Source organism: Camarhynchus parvulus, chromosome 4, assembly GCF_901933205.1.
Source record: "Camarhynchus parvulus chromosome 4, STF_HiC, whole genome shotgun sequence".
In the NCBI taxonomy this organism is placed as follows: Eukaryota; Metazoa; Chordata; class Aves; order Passeriformes; family Thraupidae; genus Camarhynchus; species Camarhynchus parvulus.
Genome location: NC_044574.1, coordinates 54,340,331 through 54,359,718, shown reverse-complemented (window position 1 = coordinate 54,359,718; position 19,388 = coordinate 54,340,331).

Genomic DNA, 19,388 nt, shown 5'->3' with positions numbered 1-19,388 from the left:
TGTAAAGAAAAATGTGGTTTAGCTATATCCTGCTTTTATTGCTCTGAAGGCACCTAAATACTATTGTCTTTCCCCTTCTACTTAGCCAGGGCTCTTAATGAAACACTTTAAGGCGATGTAAGTATCCCCCGTGGTGTGCTCAATCCACCAAATGCTGCTGACAAGTTTGTTCCCTTGGGTTTTGTTGCCTGTCCATTGCCCACCTAACAGATTACACGTGGGGCAGGCCCTTTCCCTCTCCAAGCTGATGACTTAGCTCACAGAACTCCTCACCCAGGACTGGGGATTAGAGGCAGTATCACAGAGCAGACTACAAGAGATAACTAAACACTAATTTTTGCTTTCTGACTTTCTCTTCCGAGCCTCGTTCTGAAAATCATTAAAGTGAAATGAAACCTCATATTTATTCTTTCCATGACTCTGAGGGAATAATAAAAATTCATACAGAAAATTATTAGTCCCATGCAATATTGGGAATGTCTCAGCTGAATGCCAGTCCAAACTTGCTTTCTTTCCTCTGTATAGTGGTATCTGAGTCCGCTTGCCAAGATTGCTCAAGCATTTTCATTTAACAACTCCCCTGCTACTTCAGAGTTCTTAACACTGGTGGGTAGTTTTGACCTCTTTTGCTCTCTTTCTGCTGTGTGCTGTAGTTTTTGAGGCCTAACTTGTATGTGTGGAAAGGCCAATTTAGTTGTATGATGCTGGGGAGGATGGCCCTTGCTGCTGGTGTGGGCCTCCCTGGACTCAGTAATGCATCTCATACTGATGACAGGTTTATTATATTAACATTCCTTTTTCCATTTCTGCTGTCCTGGGTTAATTCCAGGTCCAGAAACAGAAGTACTGGAACCCTCTGAATGAGGTGATGTGGCTGTGACTATTACCAGTTCTCATAACAGCTCTTCCCTAGGAGACCTTCAGGGCAGATCTATTAGTTCTCCTTTGCAGGAGAAGTGGAACTTTCCATACTGCCTGCCTGCGTCTGACCATGCTGATAATGAGATTTTCTCTGGAACTGAAGCAGCCTTTGGATTTGTTTTGGAGAGGGCCGATTCTCTTTTTCATTTGGCACCAGTGCCAAGGGCAATGGCCAATCTCAAGAGGACTGTTCTGAAAGGACTGGCCGGTTATTGATCTTGCTCCTTTTGTAGCCAAAGACCACCTTGGAGCTGTGTTCTGGCATGGATTCGGTGACATTTAAGACACTTACATCTTGTGGAAGCCAAAGACCTCTTTTTTTTTTTTTTTTCAATCTACAAGTTTGCAGACAAGTGAAAGCTGCAGTTGTTCTCTTAGCAGAATTTCTGTTCAGAAAAAAACCCAGCGAATTTCTGAAATAAAACGGACAGGGGTATCCACTCCCTACAGGATCTTTTCCTGGACTGATGGAAGTTATTGTGAGGGTTCTTTATGGGGTGGTCAATACAGAGCAGATAGATTCTACCATCAGTATTGAGTATATATGTGTTGGGTAAAGGAAACATTAAATACACAGAGCCCAGTCTCACCATCCTTACAGGCAAAAGCCTGGAAGGTTTACAAAAAGGAGAAAGAGGATAAGCCTCTTTATGGGGAATCAGGAAATGTGACAGCCTACACTATAGATTGTCCTTCAGTCGTATCTTCTGGGCTTTAATAATTCAAGTGGCTTACCTATGTTTTGAATAAACAACTAAATTCTCCGTTTGGGTTTTTTTTTAAGTCTAAAGTTATGAATCACCATCTGTCTGCTTTTGTTTTTTGCTGAAAGCCACTAGTGTGGCAATTTCACCTAAGCAGGACAAACCAAACTAAGTTGGAAAGGCTTAACTATCTAGATCCTAACTCTCAGTAGGGGCTTATGGAACACTGGCTTATTGAATGACATTTTGCAAATGTTTGTTTTGATATTCCCAATTAGAATTAGCACATTATTGGCAGTCAATCCTGTGTAACATTTGGAGCATGATTGCATAACTTGCCTTTGGTGCTTTGTTGTGCATCAGGTATGGGAGTTCTGTCAGGAGAAGCAGCAGCCTAAATTAGGAGCCAGCATCCAATGTCTGCTTTTCCTTAGCTCAACCTGTTAATTTCTCTGGGTGTTATTTCTTTTTCTGATGTCATGTAGACAAGCCCATCTGCCACAGGTGTAAAGCCAACCTGTAGTACTACCAGTAGTAGTACTGGGTTGCTGAGTTGATGGGCAAGGAGTGTGTTTCAGCAAGTAATGCAGTTCAGTATTGTCATAATGGTTCTCACAGCTCTCATTCCAAAGTGCTGTCCTGCTTTATCAAAGCAGATCTGAGATAAGATTTGAGGAACTAACATATATCATATATGCCATATATCATATATGCCTTTGAACAGGTAATATTATCTCAATTCTCTTTTCATATCAGTCTGCAGCCAGGCATTACATATCCTGGACAATACAGCCGAGTTACCCTTGCCATAGCACTCCAAACTAATATTTACTTTCTCTCTCATTTCTCAGTAAAAGCACAGGTTAGGCAGGTCTTTTGCTACCTGCCTACTTGTTGACCGACATAATTTCTTTTAACAATAAGTTGATTTCATAGTCTGATACTCAGAAAATGGGTATTTTTGGAAATAGTCAGCTCTTGGTTTTTGATGTTTGAAAAATAGACTGAATAATGGGGAGGAAGTGTAGCAGGGACAAAAAATTCTGAGAGACATGAAGGAACTCTAAGCAGAGTAATATTAGTGTGTCCACTGTAGGGTCTGTAAACACGTGTAGCTGGAACATGGAACATCTCCCAACAGCCTTCTCCACAGCCAGTCTCATCCTACAGAGCAGGAGCACTGTTGTGCTGGGAGAAGCTGAGGAGACAGAGCAGATGAGGTGCCCAGCTTCCAGTTGCAGACAGTGTTCTCCAAATCCTCTTTTCATCAACAGTGCAGTGTTTTTTAGCTCTGGATCTTCTGGTCTCTTTGCATAAGCTGTGAAATTATGTTACAAGAAATGCAGCTCAAGAACATTTGTCACGAATATCTCAGCCATGTGGATGGCTGCACAGTGAACCTCATTGCTGACTCTTGAGTGCTCCAGGGGGATGTACAAGGGTGTCCTATTAGCCTCTGCTGCTGATTTAGATATTTTATTGACGCTGGTATTAAAATGTGTTTATGTAGAACAAGAAAACCGTGCAGTGTACCATTCAGAATAGACTTTGATGTCTTGCCTGGTTGTTGAATTCATTATTTGGAGTGTCAGTGCATTAAGCCCCAAGCCACAGTGGAAATAGGCAGAGCAAGAAGAGTTAAGAAAAGCAATGCTCTCCAGACCTGGCCTAAGTGAACCATTCCAATTATAGCTCGGTAATGAGTTTATTAAAAAAGACAGATGAAAGCAGTAAGTGGTGAGATGGCAATTGTTTTTCATAACTGACCTTAGCTAAGTGTAATTTGAATAGACATACATAATGTTAACTTGGAGGTTTTAATTTTGGTTAGGATAATCACAGTTTGAGCACTCTATGCTCTCCTAATTGAAGATATTAATATATTCCATATTTTCTTAAGGGCCTTGGACATAAAGTTTAGCTAACAGATGTGCAACAGATTGACTTGGGAACAATCTAAGGGTAGTCAAAAGAGCTGCTTTGATTGTAATTTATAATAGGCGTATAGTTTCAAATTTAAAAATGTATAAGTCTGTGTGACTTCTAATGCTTATGATTCACAGGCAGTTACCACCAGTTCCCATTAATGGAAAATGATGATGATGATTTACATAATGCTAATATCTATTCATTATTTAAATCCTTAATTATGTGTGCAACCATGTGGTGCAGTAAAATAATAAAAGCATAAAAAATGCAGGAAGTAATGGTTCTTTCAAGCAACTGGGAAGTCAGGTGGCCAATACATTAAAAAGAAAGAAGATTAAAACCATATTTGTACCACCTTTTGATAGTTTTTTTTTTTTTAAAGGGAAAGCTTTTGTTAATACTGTCTTAATATTTGGGTCCTAGTTCTACCTCTGACTTTTGCAATATAGCTTCAGAACTCAATTTTGTTTCTCTTATTTGAAATGAAAAATTTCTCAATCCCATATGAAAATTGTTTGTTTTCCAGAAAATCAAATCCTAACTTGTTCTTCCCCTGATAACACTGCCTACTTGGAGAGTTCAAAAGTTCACTTGTAGATTTTCCTTGCCTGTGGTTCTTCTTTGCTGCTTTGGATTTCTGAATGAACATCACAGGCTACAGGGTACTCATTGCTGGTCTGCTGTAACCTTTTCCACAAAGTTTATATAAGGTTGTTCCCATGAGGACACACTAACAATTGATTGCTTTGCTATTTTCCTGTTAACCTATTCTTGATTTATACAAATTTATGTGGTACTGAATCTTAATCTCAGTTCATATCCAGTGCTGAATTTTTATATCTGCTGGAGCTTGAAAATTGAATTTTGTTTACTCTAGGTGTATTTTTTGATGGCAGAGTTCAACTGACCTTTGTTGGTTTGTTGTGGGTGGTTTGGGGTTTTCTTTTTTGGGGTGGTTAGTTTGGAGTTTTTCTGGCGTGGAGGGTCAGGTGATAAGCAAGAATATTTCTGAGAATGAATGCTGGAATATTGATCTTGCACTAGGTTAATGCAGGGATGCTGTTCCAGGATAAGAGCTGGGAGAGAAGACATTAAGATTGGAGGGTAAAAAAACTCCCTTAGGCAAAGCAAGAGATGGTTTAAGAGTTGCCCATCAATTTTCAACACTTCAGTTTGAATCCAAAACATAATAATGAGCAAGTCTGTGCTTATCAAATATTAATGATCAAAGTCATGTCCTCAGATACCAAGCTACACTTGCAAATTAATAGATTAATAACTTTCAGGCTGTTAATGATAGGGGTCTGCAATCGGTGCTGCCTTTTGAATTCAAGGCTCTGATATGTCACTGATGTCAGATGCAAAATTGCTGTTGGTATTCCTGCAATGGGATCATTACCTTCTTACCCTGCTGCACAGCTGAGAGAGATTGGTCAGTGCCATTTTGTATGTTGTTCAGGCAGCTACTTCTGCTGGCCTTGTCCAGACCAGGAGGTGCTGCAGGGTCTGTTTCCTTTCAGTTTTGGGGGAAGGGGAGGGAGGCCTATGGCATCCTTTTGGTACCAGAGCCTTTTGTGCCACTGCTCTCTCCAGGACTCTTTGTTGAGCCCTGAAATAGCCCATGAGAATGATGTAGCAAAGAGTTTCTGTGGCAGCTCTGCCTGAGGATGTGCCTGGGCATGGTTTATCTGGCACTGTTAGGCACATCAGATGCAGTCATGCTCTCCAGTAACCTGTGTGTCTGGAGTAGGTTTCAGGAGAGAGGGATGGGTCACTTGAGTTTGATTTGTATGCACCATTACAGTAAACTGCATCCTGAGGAATGCCTTTCTTGGGCTCAGGGTGAGAAAGCAAGATGCAATATTGGGGCCCATCTTTTGACTGCTCCTGGCCTCCTCCATTGCAAACAGAGCCCTGCTCACAAGTGCTAATTCCTAGCAGCTACAGAGTCACAGCAGTTGGAGCAGGATTTTCCACAGACCCTGCAGAGACATCTCTAGAAATCTGTCCCACTCTGAAAGCTTGACAGGTCTGTGCTTTTGATGGTGTTGCATGAATAACCCATGAACTGACCCTAAAGCTGGGTAGAGTGTAAAGGACATGTGCAGTGGGTGTGCAACGCTTCTGCATGACAGATAATGCAGATGCACTGCAGTTGAGAGGTTGTTGAATGCTGCAGGTTGTTGAGAGCTGCAAGTATTTCAGTCTTTTTGTGCCATGATTGCTATGTATTACATATTTTTTGCAGCCCTCTCAGAGCCAATTGGAGAAATAGATGCTATAGGCAACTTCTGTTGGTTTGATCACATCTCCATAGGACATTGAAAGTGCCAGACAACTCTCAGTAGAAAATGGTCTCAGAGACTCTAAGCTTGCCTGTTACAAATGGAGATTTAGAGTGACAGAGGGAACAAAGTCTATGCCACTGCAATAATGCTCTGAAACTGTCCTCTGTAAGGTGAAAAAAGAAACCTGAGGCATTATTAGAGAACACTGCTTACAAATGGCTTGGCTGCAGCAAATTTCCATTGTACTTTGACATAACCCTCAGCTTTATTGTGGTTGCACTGGCTGCAAGAAACCTTGACAGCAGATTTGATGACTGATATTTCTGTTTTATTCAGACATTTTATTTTATGCTTGCTCCAATCATCCGTTGAAGAATGGATTAAAATTCAAGCACCATAGGATTGCTTGGACAGAAATAGGAGTTCAATAAATGTCATCTTTCATGGCACAAAATTGACTGTTTATAGGGCTAGGCCTTTGATTCAACCCTTTATTGAACCTTGGTTTATGCTGATTGAAACCTTTGCTGAGGACTTGGTATAGAGAACATATGTAATGGCCAAAGCTTTCTGATTGCCCAGGGCTATTTATAGAAGTCTCTGTCCTATTTTGAAAAGAGATCTCTGCAGCAAGCACTCTGAAGTCCTGATGTCCTTCATGGAGCCTTGAGCTGCCTTGTGTCACAGAAACAGCCTCTTAATATGTTTAGGTGCTGAAGGCAAAACTTCACAGTAATTCAGGGATCAGAGCCCAAAAACGTCATTACAAAAAGCTGCCGGCTGAATGCAAGCACCAAAGATGTTGCTTCTTTAAGTAATGGCTTTCTTTTCCCCTAAGGACTTCAGGGAAGTGTAGCTGTGACTCTCATGTCCAGGACTGACCCAGTTCAAAAAACTGTCCTCACTTCACACTTAGTCCTCTTAGATCCTTCCTAGCTTCCCTCAGGGTTTCATGTGCACAGCACTTGCTTGGCTGCTGGGAGACATAGTCAGTCTTTTCCACTTTCAGGGGGATTTTAATTCCTGGGTTTGGCTGCCTGAAAAATACTTTGAACAAACAGTTCTGTCTAAAGTTTCTTCACCTTCTGTGAAGAAAGTTATATTCTCAACCCAAGCCCACTCAAAATACCCCCCACTGTATTTTATATTGTAGTGGGGAGCCCATCTCAAACATCCTGACAGATCAGTGGATTTTTCCCAGCTCCCCTGCAAATTTCTGCACTCTTTCTTGCCCTCTATTCACTCTGCCATGGTGAACTTTTAGAGGTTGAGCCAGAGGATTCTAAGCTTTGCTTTGGGGCATCTTGTCTCTTTCCACTGCAGCATAAGAAGATTTTAAAGGTCATTTCACCAAGATGCTGTGGCCTGCATTCTCCTCCAGGCGTAAAGATAAAGCATAAACAGTGAAGTCCATTTGCAATGCATTTACAGGTTGTAGGGCTCTTTATGTTGTGAATGAGGGAAGAAAGATGTTAACACTTCTGGCTGTGGATGTCAGAGAGGCTTCCTTTTCATAAGAAGATATGGCCTTCCACATAGTTAAGCCCTGAAGAGGAACTTACCATTTGAGCTTAATTTTCTCACAGCCATTTACGGCAGCACCAGAGAAAATGAGAAGGGATTGTCTAATGGAATCCTTCCCAGAGTCTCAGTTCCTGAGTTGTGGAAAAGAAAAATACATTGAACCTCCATCATATACTGAGGTTAGTCTAAGAATATAAGTCTTCCCATGAGTATCTTGATGCTTTATTTTTCCCCTGAGCTCTGAGGCTGATGCTTTTGAGCTATATAGACCCTGCTGCTTAAGTCCTCTGTGCCTGTGTGGTAAATATGGCATCAATGCCTTGAGGTAGCCCAGCTGCAGCAGGGCATTGTCTCTCACCAAGGTGTCTCTGCAGGATTGGATAGTGAACTGAGGTTTATCTCATCCATTGCTGCATTCTTAACTGGGAGTGCTTTAGCTAGCAGTGGGAGCACTTCTGCACTGCTCTGCTCATCCTTCCATTAACATAGAGAAAGCTGAACTGCTTTTTGTGTCCTGTTTCTTTCTGGCCATTTCAGAGGGTGATTCAGCGCACCATTTTTGCTCTTTATCTGCATTGATTCTCATTTAAGTGGTTTTAACTAAGCACTTGATGTTTTATAGAATAAGTCCAGGTCCCAGTGTCCTCACTTTTCAGGTGACATCTACATACCATCCTGCAGAGCCTCATCCCCCTCCCAAGCCCTAGACATTCTGTTGTTACTCAGGCTTATATTCCTAGCTGAACATGTTCTACTGAGCAGTGCTCCTTTTACCTGTTGGCACAAGGATCATCCAAAATTGCCTAAAAAGCATTTGGTATCCTAAAGATCAAAATTTTTAATATTATTTCTGCTTCCAAAGACAAGCTGCTGTTAGATCAGTTCCTGAGATCTCACACAGTGTTCACATAATAGAGAGACAGGGCAGCCAACAAGAATAACAGAACTGCATGTGTGAGTATTCCATTCCATTGGCAAATTTGAAACTCCCACCCGGATTACAGCCTTTTATCAAATCACCAAGAAGGGAAACATATTGATTGCAGTAGAGAAGCAGAAGTAGGAACCTAAAGCTCTGAAAAATTTCAGGCAGTATTCTTGCAAATATTTTTAGCAAGTGAAATGATGTTACCTCTACGAGCTCCTCTTACTGTTCTGGTTGAAATCTGGGGAGCAGAAGCAGTGGGATTCACTGTTGGGTACTTTGAGATGCTGCTAACTCCATTTCCTGCAGAATATCGTCAACAAACTCATCTTCCACTCATTCCTGCTTATTCATTGTTTACTACTTTCTCAAACAGAAGAGAGCTCAGTTCTTGAGACCAGGCTACAGAATTGCACAGGTGGCACATCCTATGTAATACAGTTCATTATTCAATTGTGTCTTGCCCCTTGATATCAGAAAATGTTTTGTGAAGGAGACAGTAATATCACTTCTTGTTAAATTGCTCCCTTCTAAGAGAGGCTGAGGTATTGTAAAGCAATGTTGGATTTTTATGCTATTACATGTAACAACCAGACAATCCAGGGAGCTTTCCTGTTGTGCTAAGTGTAGGAAAAGCATCCTTGTTCCTTCTCCTGATCTGCTGCTGCCCCCAGCCAGCAGGGGAACCTGTGCATCAAAAACTGTGTTTGCCTGTAGTAGTTCAGTGGGGGAAATGGCACTATTCATCAGCACTTTTATTGTTTCTTAAATATTTCATTATAATCCTGTTCATCCAGCTACTTGCAAACAGAATCCAACAATTAGGAAGTGTGTTCTAGAAAGTCTGATCCTGATGTGAAAACTAAGGCTATGGAATAGGTAGACACTAGTTTAAGAAACAGAGCATAGTTTTTTCTATGTCACAATTTCTGATAAATACTTGAAACAGGACTCCCAGTACTTAGTCTGAACACAAATATGAAGATATGCTACATTGAAAAAAGTAGAACAGGACTCAAAAACCAAACACATTAAAATCTGGAGAAAGCAGATCCTCCAATGTAAACTATTCACATTGTTCAAAGCTGTGTCTAAAAAGGTGCCAAGAGCTTCTGTGCTAGCTAATGAAACACAGTGAGTAAACACTGGAAAACCTGGAGGGATGTACTTGTAGGGTAAGAAATGCACTGCAGCGCAGTACATTGCAAGGCTCTTCACTAATTACAATTACCTAAACATAAACCTTGTTCAATTTCCCTAATAACAGATTCCTTTTAAGTTAGCATTTAAGTATTCATGAAAATTGGCAAAAAAATGGAGAAGATGCAGGAAAGAACCACAAAAACAAAAAGAAAAGGGCCGAATGTTAGAGAAAAGTTCTGGTAGTGAAAGTTTTAAAGAACTCCATCTTTCCAGCTTACAAAAATGAGTTGGAAGTAACCTGATTTCCAACAAAGGACTTTTATGGGAAAGAGAAACTAGGCACTAAGTGGACTCTTTAATCTTGCATAATTGATTTCAGTAATGTCTACATCATTTCTTCCCAGCACTGTAAGGTAGCAGAATTAAAACTGACTGGAAAATTTCTGATGAGATGGTTTTGAATTGACACCTGGAAGGTACTGTCTTTGAAAATTCTTTTGATGAGAAGTTTCTCTAGCTCCAAAGAATGTTTCAAGCCCAAACTAACGAGTCTTCTGGAGTGCCAAAAGAAGTAAGGTAATTGTATGGGGTATGGAAAGGAAAGTTACATGCTGTCATAGCACATAATTCATAGGAGTTTTCCTACTGCCTTGTCAAAGGGAATGTGTCATCAACTAAGCTACCTGCTGGTCTGGGAAATATATCTTGACCCTTTTACTCTTTTATTTTCTCCTCCTTCTTTTCTATAATGATCTTCCCCCCACCCCCCTCCCCATCATTGACACCTTCTCACAAAAACAACTTTTCTCAAAACAAAAAAGACCCTTTCAAAACCATCCATGCTGTTCAGAAACAGGACAGAAGATATCTAAATTCAAGAGGGTCATAGGGTAGAGAGACTATTTCCTGCAGAGCTGTAGGGAAAATGCCAAGGTAGCTCTTCATGCTGGTTGTTGCATGGTTTTAGTTGGAGCAGATGGATTTTCACTGCTTATGATACAGGCTGGGAGGCCCCTAAGGCAGGTGCAGTTATGTGAAGTCATGCTCATCCAGTGAATTTGGTTACAGCACCAGTTGCACTCCTCATGGAACAGCATTCTATAGAGAAAAATTTCCTATTCAGGTGGCTTCTTCAGCAGTTTATTTATGGGCAATGTTTCAGCAATAATCTTGCTTCTCCCACATTTTAAATAAGGCATTTTTCTTGTAAATAAAATATTGATTGATCTAACAAGAAAGGCTTGAGTATATGTAGCATAGCAGCTCTAATAGAGAAAAGAATGTCTGTGAAAACAAAAATAAATAAAAATTACATGGTATTTATATGAAAAGAAAGGTGTGACATTCAGTGAACAGCAAAGACCATCCTTGGGAGAAGACTGGCAGCAAAACTAGTTATTTAATGTATAAAACAGTGCATGCAAAACAGGACAGATTTGGATCTAAATATCAATTTAATGTCTTATTTCAGGAGGATTTTGAGCAATAAGGCTTGTCATCTGTAAGTTAACAGCTATCATGGGATGATAATTTTTTATAAGAATTTATGAATTATGAATTTTCCCTTTTGACATCATGAGTTAGAACACATTAATCCTGTTTCTTCCAGCAGTAAACAAGGAATGTTTCTTTCTCCATTTAACTGATGTATTGTAACTTTGTTTTTCCATTGCAAAGGCTTTATAAAAGGAAATTTTGTTTGCTTGTTAGAGCACCCCAAAATAAAGGAGCTCTGTGCTGTACTTATAATTTAGTTCTCAAAACCTTATGCAGTAAAACACAGTGACTATCTAGGTTTTATTCACTCTACCCTGGTGAAGCTAAAGTAGCTATGAAGGATCCAGTCATGTTTAATCAGCCAAATAGGGATGGGAGCTCAGGATCAGTCTGGGCTAAGCACACACAGACCCACCCTCAGTTCCCAACAGGTTTTGCAGTTTGTTGAAGAACTTTCAGTTCACAGTTTTGCTGCTAGCAGGGAGGAGCTGTCGCTTCCTGCAGGTCTGTGTTTTGCCCAGCTGCAATCAGTCATGGAGCTTATCACATTCTGAAGGAATAAAAGAGTAGCCATGAGGGTTTCAGCAGAGCTGCAGCATTCTGGTGATATATGCCAATTGATCTGGTTCAAGCAATATCTGCTGGAATTTTTCGAGGAACCTAAAGGAATTAAATGCCTGAGGGCCATCCGAGAGTAGTTAAAATAGGATACTTGTGATCAAGAATTTTCCTAAATTTTTTTGTTTGCTGTTTACCTTTTCATTAAACATAGCACACCTATCTGATTTTCCCCTTGTTGATCATCCTGAGACTTTATTGTCCAGAGTGCTCAGTTTGGACTGCTCAGTCCAAGACAGATGTGTTGACCCTGCTGATAAAAATAAGCACTGGTTTAGTCTCCAAACTGGACTCTGTCATTTCTGAGAGGAGCATCACAGGAGGCTTTGTTTGACAGCAGAGTGACCAGAGCTGCTTACAGTCAGTCTGCTTGCCAAAATATTCTGGGAAAAACTTGCCCCATGCTGCAGCTGATTGGCTCAACAACTAAAAAGTCAGGCTACTCATTGGGCTGTGACACTTATGTGCTTAGACCACAGCAAAGTGAAGCCTTTACCATCAAGGAGAATGAAGCTGTATTTTATCTTGCACTTCCCACAACCTATTGTCCTGGTACAGTTTCTCCAGTTCAGCTTGTACATGGAAATTTGGTGGATCAAAATGCTCAGTTTACTGTGTTTGCACAAGGAATTATACAGGAAAAATGTTTCTGTTTGATAGCATCTGTAAATTTTAGTGCATTAAAACTCCTCTTCCAAATGCTGTGAGGTCCTTGATGTCCTGAAATGTTTATGTTTCAGGAAAGGGGTTGGCCTTATTTGTAAATGCTACCTTCTATCCTGGATATGGTCTGAGAATCCTCAGCAGCTCTTTCAAAGGAGTGTTAATCAGGAATTCTATTGCCTTGTTCAGGCTGGCTTTACCACAGAAATGTGCTTCCTTTTTAGTGCCACTTTGAAACATTCCCTTGCAATTGCACTGGCTAAGGTGTGTATGAGGAGCTGGGTTTAAGACAGTTTAAATGGGTTCAGCTCCACTGCCTTGCTAAGCTTGTGCCTGCTTATCTTAACTTGGATTGTAGCAAAACCATAGAATTTTTTTTTCTTGTTTCTTATTTATTTTCACTGGTAAGCAGTATTGGAAAATAGTCTGAAATTAATACTTTTGCATCATACAAGTTCTGCATATTGAACATGCATTAAAATAAACTTACTGTGAGATCACAGGCCAGTTTAAAGAGAGCTTTGCAAATTAACAAAACCTCTGAGAGCTTTTTTTTTTTCCCTTTCAATTGAACTCCATTTTTACTTACCCATTGCAACAAGAAAGAGATATACCACAAGGAGGATGAGTACCTGGGATTTAGTCATGGTGGCATCGCCCCTGGCATTTTTCCTTCCTTGATGAAGTTTTTGGTGTTTTTTTTTTTTTTTTTTTTGTTTTGTTTTTTTTTTTTGTTTGTTTGTTTGTTTGTTTTTGCTTTTTTGTATACCTGTCAAAAGAATTTAAAGCAGATTTCTCTTGGGATTGTTTATTGCTTTTTTTTTTAAACTAAGGTGCATATCTTAAAAACATGGCAATAAATTTTCTTTATGTCTTAGCAATGCCCAGTTGCCTGCAGCCCTTTCTTTTATTCCTGTTTTGCTGTGGAAAGTGGCTGGTTTGGTTTTAGCTTTTTGCAAGTATCCTTATTTCTGAATGTCCAAACTAATCTCCTATCAAAGCTGACATCCTGTCTTTAAAGAAGTAGTCTTTGGAATTTCAGTGTTATTATGGGAGTAAAAAAAAAAGAAAAAACTTCTAATGAAAGTATTTCAAAGAATTTTGAAAAACAGTGCAGTGGGAATCTTTGTGCTTCTCTAGCAGTTTTCTTTCATCTTCTGTACCAGCCTCATTTCCAGAGCTGACGATAATTGATTACAGTCTCCATTTCTTAAATAGCCTTAAGAAAATATACTGGCATCCCTGTGCCTCATTACAGGATTCACATCAAGGCCTGGGTGACCTTGTCACTTCTATCTGTGTTACAGAGACACTCTCAACTGTCAGGGAGATGAAAGCTGCACAATAGAGAAGAATGATTCCTGGAGGGAATGCTTCCATGAGATGTTTTAGCATCTCTGAATAGGAGTGGCATCTTGGAAGGTCTGGAGATGTGCTTGTGGCTAGTGCATCTGTCTATGTGATTTTGGACAGGAGACTTAGGGCAATGTGTTCCACTGAGTGCCTTGGTGCAGATTCAATGACTGTCTGGCCTTATTGCTTTCCATGGGAGCAGAGGATGTGTCTTAAGTGTGTATTCTGTGCTGCATGGCCCCATAAACCAGGAGATATTGAATGATTTCATCAGTAAATAGATTTAAAAGTGATTCTGAGGTACTGCTGCAGTAGTCAAGGTGTAGGACAGAGGGTTGCATTCCATTTGCGTTTCAAACCCTTCTTGGAAAGGAAGGTGGAAGGAGCTAGTACAGACCTAGAGGCATCAGGTCCTGGTGTTTGGGGTAAAATCTGCATCTCTGGAAACAAGACCTAGAGATTTACACAGGCCTGGGAATAGCAGCACTGAGGTATTTTGCGAAGCATAGGTACAGTTCATACTGTCAGCAAGGCAGACTCTCTGAAGGTGATCTCGAGTGGGCTGGTGCCACAATGAAATGTACAATGTGGCAATTACTCTAGAAGGATATTTAGAAGTCTCTGCTTCAAAATAATATTGGGACTATACCTGCTTTAGTCTGTAGAGTGCTCGGCTTTCTGGTGATGAGGAACATGTGGCTAGAAGAGCTAAATAGGGCTTTAAAGCTCACATCACAAAGGTCTTGCAGCATTAGAAACTGCTGTGCATCCTGAGTGATGTCTTAAAGGGAGATCAGATGTTTAACTTCCTTCTCAGTTATCTATATTTGTATTCCTGATTGGAACAGGATAAATGTTAAGAACAAAGACAGTGACAAGACAGTGAGGAATTACGGAAATACTTAAATATAGCCTATGTCACTTTAACCACTTTTACAAGAGAGGAGGTTTTTTTTTTTTTTTTTTTTTTTGTTCTTAAATGTCATGTTTTCCTGCTTTCTCTTGTAGGACATCTCTTCTTGGACTCACCTTTTGTAACATCTAATAGCGTCAGAGCCCTAAGAAGCAGAGTCCTCTGTCCCCACTGTCCCAAGCTGATCTGCATATGTCCAGGGCTCTACATTCCCGAGCGGTATAGTTCCTTAGGCTGGGCCATTGCTGTGGAATATTCCATTGCTGTGGAATGCATGTTGTGCAGGTAGCTGGGTGTGCAGCTGGAGTGCAAGCTGCAGGTTGTCCTGAGGACGTCAGGAAGTGACTGGAGCCCATGGCAAGGAGTCAAGACCTGTCACTGACCCATTAACAAAGAGTAAGAAAACCTGACTGTGTGTGTGTGTGAGGGGTGCAGGAGTCAGGCAGGGCACCCATCACTGGAGCCTCCCATGGCAAAGGGGCCTCAGCCCCAATAAGGACAGTCTCAGGTGATTGGAAGGTGACCGACAGAGTAGATCCTGAGTGCTCAGACAGGAAGGCTCCTTTAACAGGCAGGTTGTGGTGTAACAGCTGTGGGAACAGAATGTTTGTTTTAGGTTGTGAGAAAATGGCTCTGAAATGACCACAGCATAGATATGGCTCCTTGAGCTGGCACTGCTTTACTTCCAGTCACTTGTGTTCAGAATTCACAGCTTTTTAAAAAAAAAGCAGCTCGAGTTTTCAAAGGTTAATACCCACTTAATATGTACATGACTTTCCATACAGTCCCGCTTTCTCTTTTTCTCTGTCACCTTTTTTTGAACACAAAAGTGAATTGATGAATTATATTCTGGTTTTGCACAGTGAGAGAAAGGGAAAACAACAGTTAGACATTTAGGGCTAGTGGGTGCTGCCTGTATGCATCTTCTTTCTTTGCTGGTAGACAATTATCTTTATTCCACAAGACTGCTCTCCAGCTGTGAGGCACAATCCAAGCAGGGACAATGGAGTATCATTCTTTATGGTGTGTTAGCTGTTTGTTTCCTTTCCAGTAATGTGCTGTTTTCTATGAAGAATTCTGTATTCATGCAGACCTGGTTTTAACACTAAAGCAAAGCTGCATGGTCTCAAGACTCCTTTGTTCATAAACCAATTTAATAACTATTTTGATTGTTGACAATTACACGTATATTTGAAACACATCTAACCCTTCAGAGCGACAGCATGGCTGAAGGACAGCTTGAGAAACTCTGAACAGTCTTTTTTTTGGTGTGATATGAAGGTTTTGGAATGCACTGTGAAGCTTTATGAATAAGGCATTTGAATATAATAAGAGTTTTAGTGCAGATTTACTTATGTTATAGCTTTCCTGATTTCCAGGTGCTGATGATAGTTCAAGGAATAAAGCCAGTTTATAAAAGTACTGGCTTGGCATTTCAGAGATTCAGTGAGACCTGGATGGAAGGGTCTAAGGATCAGTCAGCTTAGTGGCAGTGGGAGGGCTTGGACATGGATAACATCTGTGACTGTGATCCACAAGAAACGGTGAATATTTTGAATGTGGTCTTTAATGTATGTATCAAAGTTTCCTTAACAGTATTCTGTCACAAACTCTGAATATCTGAATGCTTGTGATGCCCTGTGCCATATCAGTAGCTGAGTATCAGTGTTTCTGTGTTTTTAATGAACATCCTGCCGTATCTACCCGTAGATGAGTGAGAGTGAGATGAGTGAGAGTGAAAAAGAAAAAAAAAAGGCCAGTCGGGGGGGACAGATTTCTCTTAGTTAACATTCAAAGTGGTCAGCCTCTTGTTATTTATATGGGACATTGGGTTGCTACAGATGTTATTTTGGTTTCTTTATTCATGGAAGTACTTTTTGTCTCTCTCTGTAAAGTGTTGTTTCGTGTCCTTATCTTCTAAAACATGAAGGTAGCAGATACCTAATGAAACAGGAGGAATGTGTCAAGGGTAGGAGGTGAGGTGAATTGGATAAAAACTTGTTGATGAGGAGAAAATGGTATTCTGGGAGAGGCTGGGGAAAAAAGGGGAAATCAAAGCTTCTTTCACAATATGTAGTAACTTGTATGTTTTTCATTTTCAAAGGGTTATTATAGACTTTCCAACCCAAGTCTTATAAATATGGCACAGTGAGTTCGTAACTTAGAGCAGTTTATACCTATCACAACATGAGCAGACGAGAAATGGGATTACTCTGAGCAAGGAAAATGTGCCTTCTATACTGGCATTCTAAAAAGCTTTGTTTATGTACTTAAAACATTACTGAGCTATTTGAAGCATGGGAAGTATAACACATCTTTTCTCTCAGAAATGTATATTGTTTAGGAAGTGGGATGACTTATTTTCAATGGCATGTTATTTTTTTTAGCTGAAACATTGGATTTAAGCATCACTGTGCAGAATCAGTTTGGGTGCAGCAGAACCCTTGCACTTCCACATCTCCCTCATGAGGAGCTGTCCATGCCAGAAGATTTTTACAAAGGTCTTAGAGAAAAGAAAATGTGACCAAGGCCCTACCTTCCCAGATTGTGAGTTAAAGCTTGTTTGAAGCACCAGTGGTTTCCAAAGGATTTATTTTTAAACTTTGTTTTTTGTTGGTGTTTTTCTCCAAACTTCAGGCGTTTGAGGCAAAGCAATAACCCTTTAAGAAAATGTTTCCAACAAAGAAAAAAAATCTGATTTTAGCTGCTAGGGGATAAAAAGTAAAAGTAGAAGCGGAAAATGAAAAACCACTAGGCTGGGATAATTTTAATACCAGCTTGATCAGTTTTCTCCTGTACTTTCATTAAGTACACAAGGCCACCTTTCTGACTTAATAATTGTCTAGTGAAGCAGGGGCTGTTCTGCAATGAAAAGTATGCAAAGTCTTTACTGTGTACCGTGCCTATCATGTAGCCATTGTTAGGTAAACAGCAGATAATTGTTAGGTTTATTTAAGATCTGCATTTAAAGTGTCACTGTAATAACTAGGGAAGAGGAGACCGGGCTGAGTTAGCATAACTTTGTGGCAGGGGTTCTCTACTATTGCAGAAAAATTAAGTAACATTAGTCCCACTCATGTATTGATGGTAGGTGAAGAATGTTATTAGGTCCTGTCATTCATTCAGAAGTGTTTCTGTAAGGAGTTCTTTAACAAAGATTGCAGAAGTGGTTAAAGGAAAATAAAAGGACTCTTTGTTCCACTTAGGAAATTGCAGATAGTTTTTTTTGTGATGCTTGTGAAACAACAATACTGTATTAGAAAAAAAAATTGGATTTTAGACCAGAGGTTTAATTAAAAAAACAAACAAGCAAACCCAAATAAAAAAAAGGAGATGAACTGCAAGGATAGTAATTTTCTAAGTCTTGAGCTTCTAAAGAGAATCTCCTTCTTGATGCAAGCTAAAGGCTGTGTGGATGTTAGCCTTGTAATGGTAGGTAGAATGTTCTGTACCCATTCTGTTGTTTTGTTGCTTTTTTCTTTCACAACAAGCCTGAAGACACTGCAGTAGCAAGTTAGCTATCAAAAGATTATGGGGTGGGTTAATCTCTGGCTGGGGCTTACGAGCAGCATGCCATTCTCTGACAGGTATCAGCCCTTCTCCCAAACCCCCTGTGCTGGCAAGGGCAAACAATGACAAGGGAGATGGCACTCACTGAAAACATGTCTTGGAAGCGTCTGTGTCAGCTGCAGGCCCTCTGTATGCAGAACGACACTGACACTTCAATGTCTTCAGCCCATTTATTGTAACTGGGCAGGCACTGTACATTGGTGATTTGGGCTGTTTTGGGAGCTGCTCATCTGTCAGGTTGCTTGAGCGACAGTTGTTATGCAGAGCAGCAGGGCACATCTGCACTTGTAATGTACAGGTAGTACACTTGTCCTGCTGTCCCTGGCTATTATGCCTCCCACCCTGAGGTTGCTGTGCCACTGCAGAGAAGCTGCAGCACTTGTAAAATTACCTGAAAAGTTTAGATTTTACCATTTAGTGCATGAAGACAGAATAGCACTGATTTGTTTCACCATAACTGCTGGCACAACATAGAGAAGGGATGCCGTTCAGAGGGACCTGACCTCAAGAAGTGGGCCCACAAGAACCTCAGGAATTTCCACAGTGCTGCACCTGGGTTGGAGCAATCCCAGGTGTAGGTACAGACTGGGAGAAGGAGTAAATGATATAGATGTGTCATACTGCCTCAGGATGAATTTCAGTGGAAACCAAGTTAATTCATTACTGTGTGTTTTGAAAGTGCTGTCTAAATATGACAGGTCAGTGGCTGGACACCAAAGCTAAATACATTTAGAGATTTTTCATGCAAAGGTTCCTAACTATTGGAAAAACTTACCTTAGGAACATGCTATCACCCAAATTATTTGATCAGGATGAGGGGTGTTCTGAAAAGCATGTTGTTGTCTAGCAACAAAAATGAAGGATTATTGAGTTTGCCCCAGTGTTTAAGAGATCAAATGAAGTGGCCACAAATGTATTTTCTGTGCTTGCCTTGCTTATCTCCCTTAAAAATGTGATTCTTTGGCTGGAGATTGAAATGGAGGACACTAAGGGAAGCTTTTCCAAAGGACAAAATAACAGGAGGTTTACTTTACTCAGAAGGTCTGTGTACTCCCAAATGTGAGATGTACCCAGCAGATGTGACACCCTTCCCGAAGCTGGCAGGCAGAACAGGCTGGGCAATCCTGCCAGGGCTAGGCTGCTCTGGTTGTGCTTGAACAGGCTTCCCTTCATCCAAGAGCTTTTCTCCTGCAGGCTTTGTGATCTGCTGCTGCTCTCCCTGCAGGGAAGAGCTTACAGTGACAGTGCTGTCACCTCCCCCAGCCCAAGGCTTTGGTTTGGCTCGTGTTGGTCGTAGCAAGCTGAGCCAGGGAAGGCCTTCAGAAAGGAATCACTTGATG